Source organism: Ceratotherium simum, chromosome 18 (assembly GCF_057802395.1).
Source record: "Ceratotherium simum simum isolate JZ-2026a chromosome 18, ASM5780239v1, whole genome shotgun sequence".
Lineage (NCBI taxonomy): Eukaryota > Metazoa > Chordata > Mammalia > Perissodactyla > Rhinocerotidae > Ceratotherium > Ceratotherium simum.
The window spans coordinates 11,170,808-11,179,091 of record NC_141917.1 but is presented as its reverse complement, the minus strand read 5'-3'; the positions used below and the strand labels follow the sequence as shown (position 1 = coordinate 11,179,091).

Below are 8,284 nucleotides of genomic sequence, written 5' to 3'. Positions count from 1 at the left end.
TAAGACATGAAGGAAACTTAAATGCACATTACTAAGAGAAAGAAGCCAATCTGAAAAGGCTACTTATTGTATGATTCCAACTATATGGCATTCTATAAAAAGATGAAACTATGGAGACAGTAGAAAGATCAGTGGTTTCCAAGGACTGGGGGGAGTAAGGAATGAAGAGATGTAGTCCAGATGATTTTTAGGTCAGTGAAACTACTCTGGATGACACCATAATGGTGAATACATGTAATTTTCCATCTGTCCAAAACCATAGTATGTACAACAAGAGTGAAACCTAACATCAACTATGGACTTGGGGTGATAATTAGGTGTCAGTGTAAGTTCATCAATTGTAAAAAATGTAACAAATGTCACACTCTTTTGGGAGAGGTTGATAACGAAGGAGGCTATACATGAGTGGGGGCAGGGTGTATATGGGGGAATTACTGTGGCTTCTGCTCAATTTTGTGAACCTAAAAATTGCTCTGAAAAATAAAATCTAGTATATATATAAACATATTTATATTTATATTATATATATGATGATCATTACAATACTTTCAGGTATGAAATGTATTAAATTAGGGTAAAATTCTGTAGTGGGAGTTAATGAAATATGAATTCAAGGAGAAAAATAAATCATATAAAATGTAAAAAAACATGAGTCTGGTCAATTAAGTGCACAATTTATTTTTCTTTGCTTTGAGGTATAACATAACATTAAGTAATCTTAAGTGTACATCTCAATGAATTTTAAGCATGTATACATTTGTATAACCAACACCTAGATCAAAGTATATAAAATTTCAAGCATCAGGAAGGCTCACTCTTGTCTCCTCCCAGTCTTTAAAAACTGATGGTGAACACTCACATTGCTTAATCTCTTCTGTTCACCACAGTCTGGACATTTTCTTTGAGCTCAATAATTCAATTTTATGAAGTACCCAGTCTGCTCTTAAATCTATTAAAATTTAATTTCATATTATCATATATTTTAGTTATAGAATATAGTTATGGAGTGTTATAAAATGTGAATTTAAAATGTTTCATATATTCTGATTCTCTGTTAACATTTTCTATCTTTCATCTATTTTTCCATCTTTTTCTCTATTTTATATATCTAGATGTATTTAAATTTTTCATGGCTACGTTGAAGTTCTTGTCTTTAGAGAGTAATTCCTGGATTATCTGTGGATCTAGTTCTATTTTTTTTTTTCTTCTGATTATTGGTCTTTTTCTCATCTCTTTTCATGTCTCATAACTTTTGCTTGTATGCCAGATGTATAAGCTCATCTTAGAAGTTGCAAATGATGCTAATTTTCCTAAAAGAAGGTATACTTTTCCTTCTAAGCAAAGAGATGGAGTAGGGATGAGTTGCTCTTTTACTAAGATTCACCCACTTCTGGTTTTGCTCTATTCCTTGCTCATGGATTTTGATGACCTGACGAATCTTTGTCCATATTACTGAAAGATTCTGGGGTATTCAGTTCTTTCCTTCTGAGATTTGATGACCTGGAAGGTCTCTGTCCTCATCACTGAAGGACTATGGTAGATTCAGTTCTGCTCTTGTGAGGTTTAAGCTTACCTCTTTAAGCTATGTGCTCTGTGTAAATTGAAATCTGACAATATTAGGAGGAAAGCCCAAGAGCGTGCTTCACTAGGCCCCTCACATTACTGGGACTTACTTTCCTGAGTACTGAGAATCAATTGGTGTTTTCACTCTTAGTTTTAGAAGTTTTCAGCCCAGCAACCTCAACTTCCTGCACCAACACAGGAATCACCGAACACCCAGTGGGAAGAACAACACTCATACATTCTAGATTCTAATCCATTATGGTAGCCTCTGCGACTTTCAAAAGCACTTCTAGTTCCATTTTCCCTCGGTAGATTCCCTTTGCTTAGACGATACCTCATCCTCAGCCTGTATCTAGAATCAGCAAATGCCTCCAGGAAAGAAGCAACATCTAGGGAGAGTTTGTCTTTTCCTAGGATTTTAGTTTATCTTGTCTTCTTTGCTTCACAGATCTGTATAACTTTAAAATTTTGATTTTTAAAATTTATATGTTTTTCTAGTTGTTGCAGCTAGATGCTTGGCCTACTATAATCTACTATATCTTGACCAAAAACAGAAGTCCACCTATTGGTTATAAAGCATCTATGCTTTTCTTAATATTAAGGAAGTATCTTTGTTTATCTCACAAAAAGCAAATTATTTTATGAAGAAAATCTGTTTAAATATTGTTAATTGACTTCTAATAAAATTAAAATGATTGTATTATATATTTATATTATTGATGTATTTGCTACTAAGTAAATCAACTTTGATTTTTTGGAATAAATACAATGAATCTTGACATGTTACTTTAACGAATGTTGAAACAAATCTATAACATTTTGAATGTAAAGTTATCTCTACTTGTGTGCAAGTTACTTTAATTATATTTTAAAATGTATTGTCATTTTATTAACTTGTTCATTCATCTATTTAATAACTAATTATCATATACTTCCTAGTTTTCCAAGGCCTGTGATAGGTGATATTTGCTAACAGCGAGCAAAACAAAAATGACTTCTTCCCCATAACCATTAGTAAACTATTGATAATCTTTTAGAAAACACTTTATTTATTCTACACAGCTTTATAAAGCTTTTCTGTAAAATTCGTAAATACTTCATACACCAAACTGTTTGCTCTGGTGACTTTTTTAAAAATAATTACTTGTAAGTATTTTATTTATTCTATTGCTATTAAGCTGTTCTTATGTTCAAATTTGGGAATGTTTTTTTTTTAAAATTCAGGTTTATTGAAATATTCTTCACTAAAAGTCACTTTTAGATGCATACTCATGAATTTTCACAAATGCATACAACTGTATAATTATAATCACAATCGAGTTATAGACTATTTTAATCAGCTGAACATCTTCCTTTGTGTCCCTTTGTGAATGACCCCTACACATAGAACCAAGACATTAACCAACTAAGAAATGCATTATAGATACTCTGAAGTACTTAACTTAATACATTACATTCCAGATCCTGGGTGAATGTACAATATGGATAAGTTCATTAGATTTAACTTTGTGTCTATAACAACCACTTTTTAAAATCTGTCCATATAGTATACCTCTTCTAAAATGCCATATAGACTAATTCATTTGGTATTATATTTTTTTGTGTTTGACTCCTTTCTCTTAACAGAATGCTTTTGAATTTCACGGATGTTGTTGCATGTATCAGTCATACATCTTATTTCATTGCTAAGTAGTATCCCATTGTGTGGGTATACCAAAATGTTTATACATTAACTATTTGATGGGCATTTGGGGTTGTTTACAGATTTCTAAGTCATTTTCTACATAAAAGATTTCTTAAGGAAAGTGCAATTCTGCTGACAATTTCAAGCTTAGCAATAAATACTAGCTTAGGTCCATCTTTCTTTGTCATGTTATAATATCTTTTTGTTTATGCTGTATTTTTTATTTGATTAGATGAGGCAGATTTGAAATTTACAAATAATAAGACATTTTATTTGTGCATTTCTTTTTTCTGACTCTTGTATTGAGATTTGATACTAGTTTTTAATTTATCCTGATTTATCTTTTTGCTAAATTATTGCATTTTATTCTGTGGATTTTTTGTAATCTTTCTTAACAATGAGATCATTTGAGGCTACAATGGTTTCAATATATAGTTTTATTTTGCACCAAAATTAAAAGAAAATAGACTGAAATATAGTAAAGACTTTTTCTTTTCCCAGATGAATCAAAAGTTTCCTAGGGGAATTAGTTTTTTTTTTTTTTTTTTTGACTATTTTGACTTTGGATTTGTTTTAAAATCTCTGGCATATTTCTATTTTAAAAAATTATAGTGGATAAAAATTTATGTGGTCTGGTTCACAGTCTAGTGTCTGACATGTTTTTTTTCTCCTGTTGATGTCTCTCCTTGGTTGGACAGAATCAGAAGCCATGGGGCAACAGAATTAGATGAATTCAGTTCATGCAGACTAGCCTCCTGGGGACCAGAGCAGCAAAGAAGAGAGCAATGAACAGATGTGGAAGAAGAAAGGGAGCATGGTCAGAAGAACTCTCACTTTTTCCACTTAGTTTTTTATTACTGTCTTTTATTAATGAAGGGACTTATGACAAGCATAGGAGAGACACAAAGTCCTAACTAACCAAATCATCCAAACATTGATTCGATGAAAAATCATCCAAAAGATAACTTATAGCTTTAACTAACACTGTTAGTCTTAATAAAAGGAAATATCAACTAATTTAAGACACAGCTACTATCTAATCACTTACTCATCTCCACATTGTAGAGGATAGTCACCGCAGAGCTTTTCAGAGAGATTCTTACTTCCTTTACCAGCACAATTCTCAATGCCTTGTAAAGTGAGCTCATTCCCTTTACAAATCTCCTTCTGGGAGATTTGGTTGGAGTACACCGAGCAGTTGCTCTTAATAAATCCATTTCTACGTTTCTGCTTTACTAAGTTTTCTGACTCCCTTTATAGCCTGCTCAGGAATTGCCAGCATCTCCACCTCATTGTTTATAGGCCACCATGGAACCAAGACATCAATTAACCAACCAAGAAATGTATTAGACATACTCCCAAGTACTTGACCTAATACATTAAATTCCAAATCCTGGGTGAACGTACACAGGTGGTTAAATTCATTAGATATAACTTTATGTTTGTTCCTCCTAAGTTTAACACTTATAATCCAATCTCAAATGTCCTTGGGGTCCTGCTGATATAATTAGTCAATATACTAAATTCCAGAGATGTTTATCCTGTTGTCCTGCAAACTTGACTAGAAGTTGAAATTGATCTTTGGGGCCATGCTGGGGTTTAACCTCAGTTAAGGCTCATGTACAAAAGGATGGTAGCTGAGAATAGCATCTCTATGGAGGCAGCTGCCCCAGGTGAATGATCTGAAGATTCTTATGCAAGGAAAGGCTAGTTGACAAAGACATAGGAAAAGTTCTCCTTCTGTCTTCAAGAAAATCACATTGATATTTCAAGTTTCTTTCTTTTTTTCCCCCCTAATTCTGAGCTCAGATCAAGTGTAGAAACTTTCATAGTTATAAAGGTCAGTAGTAAAACCTTTTTTCATTGCTCAGAACTGAATAGCCTTTCATATACACACATCCCCCCCGCCAATCTCTTTCATCCATTGACAAGTTCTCAGTTATCCACTGACACACACACACACACCCAGACATAAGCCATTATTGTTTTAAATTACTCTATACTTTTGCTTCTCAGAACTAGAAAAATCATGCATCAGGTAGACTGGAAGATCTGATGCTCAGATTCTTCTCTTTTCATCACTGGTCTACTTCAGTAAGAGCAGATCTCAGTGAAGATATTTCAGTTTTCAAAATAGTTTCCATAGGTCTGCTCAAATGTGTCTCTCTCATAATTCATATCCCTCTTCTTTGAACCATGGCCTACGCTTCACTTAAAACTCTTAGGAAGGTTGTATATTCTACTAGAATTTTAACTTTGTAATACGAACTTTGAGCCTGCTTTTCAGCCATGTCTGTTCAACAGATATATAAAGAGGAATTATTTGAAGATCTCTATTGAATCTCTCTAATTCTTTATGTATGTTTTGACTTGGTAAGTCAAAGACCTGAGGTTTATCTCACATTTAAACTTTCCTTTTCAGCTGGAGCAGCCAGTCCATCTAAAAGTTCTATTTACCAACATAACTAAATTAACTATTTACCCATAACTAACTCCTGCCACAGGGACATGCTGGCCCAGTGTTGTGCCCCGCACTGGAAACTAAAAGCCAGTTTCCCACTTACTTCAAATAAGCTAGTTATCTGCACTCTGACTAAATATGTGAGCAACCCAATTCCAGAATACCATCTTAAGTATTCATTTCCTGGTAGCAATCAACATAATCACTCAGGATCCAAGCAGAATACCAAAGGCATATTCAGTTAAGATTTTTTAAATAGATTTTGGTAAATGGATTATTTATTGAGATGTAATTAGCCTTTAGAAAACCAAATGGAATGTTGAGGCACACAGAGACTAGTAATAGTGGGAAGAGTTGACCATCTGTAATAAACCCAAAGCTCAAAGGAAAGAAGTCAGTGAGAGGCAATATTCCTCTGCCTTAATCATCCCAGGGCAGGTACCAGGCCACTGGGGACCACCTCTATAGCTCAGACCTGCCAAAATTATTCAAACCAGCTGATCCTAAACTGTCTACCCTGCTCTGCCTTACCGTTCCCTTGGAAAATCCAATAAAGGCTCAGGCCTAAACCATGCGCTTGCTCCTGTCTTCTGCTTCCTGCTCACCTTGGTGTTTTTCCATGTGGTCTTGTGTGGTGTGCTGTGCCTCCTGTTTCTAGGACCTGTGAGTATAATAAACTTTGTTTTCTGGAGCTTCTTTTGTATCTCTTCTTGTGGCTATACCTGATTGACCATCTCATAAAAGAATACAAAACAGGAATACTTCCACAATCAGAACACAGTGCCAAAGAAATGGGAGAGGGAAAAAATACCCTTATCACTCTTTCTTCCAATGCTGTGATTTTCTACTCAAGCCATTCAGCCAGAAGCCAGAGGGTGAAGGAGCCCAGGTAATGAGGTCTCTAGGTTTAACATTGTGGAACTGACATTTTGTTGTTGTTATTGGAGGGGGCAGAAAAGAAGACATGATTATTTTCACGTATGACACATAATCAATTGAATTCTCTTCTTAAGACAAAGTTATAGCTTTTTTTCTTTCATTTTTAAAATTTTTATATTTTTTACACCATACCTCCATATTCTTGACATTCATATATCTTGGTTAACTCAACTTTGTCCTCAATTATTTATATTAGTATTTAGGAAGGAAATATGTTGGTTAAAATGGAGTTCCAAACTCCAGTGTGTTTAGTGATGAGGTGTATTTTGTGCTCACACCACTTGTCTAATATTGGCTACCAAGAGATTCTGCCTATCACAATCACTCAAGAACTCGTGCTGATGAAGATGCCATCTCATTATGTGCTTCCATCCTTACTGTGGTCAGCCACGCAGTGACTATTATGGCCTCTGCCAGGAGGTAACACACGTCACCCCTACTAATATTTCATTAGCCAATAATTAACATCTTCCTACCTAGCTTTACTACAGGTAGAAGTGTGCAATCATACTATGTGATTCAAGAAGTAAATTGAAATATTTTCAAACAATTCTAATAATTACCACAGAGAATGTATTTTATTTGGCTTTACTTCTCCCTAAAAATAAATTATTTTGTTGTTTCTCCCCACTCATCTCTCCAAAAAAGTCCGTGTAGACATTAGGCAAAACAGTGTTCCTCGTTTTAACTTAAGAAGTTTTATATTATTGTAAGAGACCCCCTCACCCGACCTCTGTGTGACATAAACTTTTGGGCCTGATATAAGGTTGAATTAAAAGCCACTGTGTGGATACTGGATTTCTGTGGATGTTGATGCCAAGAGCAGCAATTAGTGGGGTTAGAGGAAATAAAAGTAACCTCTAAGTGCTCCAGCACAGAATCTTGCTTCCTATCCAGACCCCTCGAAGTTAGGCGGTATGACTAAGTTAGGGATTCTATCTAAATTTTCTGTAGATGCATCTAGATCATATTGAGTTTTCAGAAAAAAGCAGAAGAACTGGATGACTGCTCTCTTATTAATATGATTTTTCCTGTACTATATTTGGCTAAAATATTGAAATTCCTAGTATGTCAAAAGCTTCTTTTGATAATTTCATTAGAAATCAGGAGGAGAGAGGAGTATTTAGAGATAAAAGCTTATATCACCATCTTGCCATAATTTCTGATTTTGGAAAATAGCATTCAGGATAGCACAGAAACAGCAGAGGAGACAAATAAAGAGTATAGGCAATGGTAAGAAGAATCTGAACTAAGCAAGAGCCAGCAAAGAAAGAGGAAACATTAAAATTTAGGTGTATCTTTATTTTTTATTGCACATTGTTCCAATGTTTTTGATGGGGCGGGGGTATGTTGCAGTAATATGTAAACGGAGAATAACTAAACCAGCCAGTGAAGAAGAAGAGGCCAGTAAGTTACAAAATGTATGGAGATACATTTCAGGTACAGGCAAAGTAAAGATATACTATAGTTTTTAATATGTAAAATGTCAAGAAAGTGTTTTTATTTAATTGAAAAGTCAAAATGACCACCAATACATACATAAAAACTGTACTAAAGCTCAGCATCAATCAACTGAATTAAAGAGATTTTCAATGATATTTTTAACCCATCATTGGGTTTTAAATGAGCTCAACAAT

General features: G+C 34.3%; 2 non-coding genes across 2 annotated transcripts; both read right to left on the bottom strand.

Moving 5' to 3' along the window:
* Nucleotides 1–5,047: 5,047 nt before the first annotated feature.
* LOC147914582 (small nucleolar RNA U2-30) lies at nucleotides 5,048–5,116 on the bottom strand. Its single transcript, XR_015555166.1, has one exon. It is a non-coding gene; the product is annotated as a small nucleolar RNA U2-30 (small nucleolar RNA).
* A 141-nt stretch (nucleotides 5,117–5,257) lies between these two features.
* LOC147914581 (small nucleolar RNA U2-19) lies at nucleotides 5,258–5,334 on the bottom strand. The gene has a single exon (XR_015555165.1). It is a non-coding gene; the product is annotated as a small nucleolar RNA U2-19 (small nucleolar RNA).
* Between the last annotated feature and the right edge of the window lie 2,950 nt (nucleotides 5,335–8,284).